Source organism: Myotis brandtii, unplaced genomic scaffold (assembly GCF_000412655.1).
Source record: "Myotis brandtii unplaced genomic scaffold, ASM41265v1 scaffold144, whole genome shotgun sequence".
Taxonomy (NCBI): domain Eukaryota; kingdom Metazoa; phylum Chordata; class Mammalia; order Chiroptera; family Vespertilionidae; genus Myotis; species Myotis brandtii.
In genome coordinates, this window is record NW_005355159.1 from 2399170 (window position 1) to 2400051 (window position 882).

Consider the following 882-nt stretch of genomic DNA (forward strand, 5'->3'; position numbering starts at 1 on the left):
GTATAAAAAACAATTTCCTTTTGAAATTTTCTGAATTCAGTTTAGTCTCCAATATACACACCTATGGCTGTTACAACAAAATTTCCCATATGTCCACACTACAATAAGCTATTTGTGGAGCCAGTCTCCAAGATAGCTCTCAATGATCCCTACCTCTGGTATTTAGCCTTTGTGTAGTCATCTCTCAAACTGAATCAGGGTTGGTCTGTGTGACCGACAGAATTTGGCATAAATGATGGTATATGATTTCCAATTCTGGATTATAAAATACATTGTGGCTTTTGCCTTTTTCACTCTTCACGCAATCTGAAGGAAGCCATGGAATAGCCAAGCATCCCTTGGAGAGACTCGTGTGATGAAAAACTGAGACCTCCTGCCAAAATCCAGTAATAAGCCCTTGTGCCTATAGCCACATGGGTGAGCCATCTTGGAATCAGATCCTCTAGCCCCAGTCAAGCCTGATTTTAAACTATATTACAAAGCTACAATAATCAAAACAGTATGGTACTGGCATAAAAATAGATCAATGGACTAGAATAGGGAGTCCAGAAATAAATCCTGATATGGTCAACTAATCTACAACAAAGGAGGAAAGACTATACAATGAGGGTAAAGATAGTTGCTTCAATAAATGGCAGTGGGAAAACTGGACAAATAGTACAAAAATAAATTGGACCAACTTTCTTACACCATGTACAAAAATAAACTCAAAATGGATTAAAGACTTAAATGTAAGACCCAAAACCATAAAAATGCTAGAAGAAAACATAGGCAGTAAATCCTTTGATGGTCCTTATAAACTGATGAACAAAAATAGATACAGAGGCAGAGCAGCATCGAACAGACTGTCAAACTACAGCGGGAAGGCTGGGGAGGGTTGGG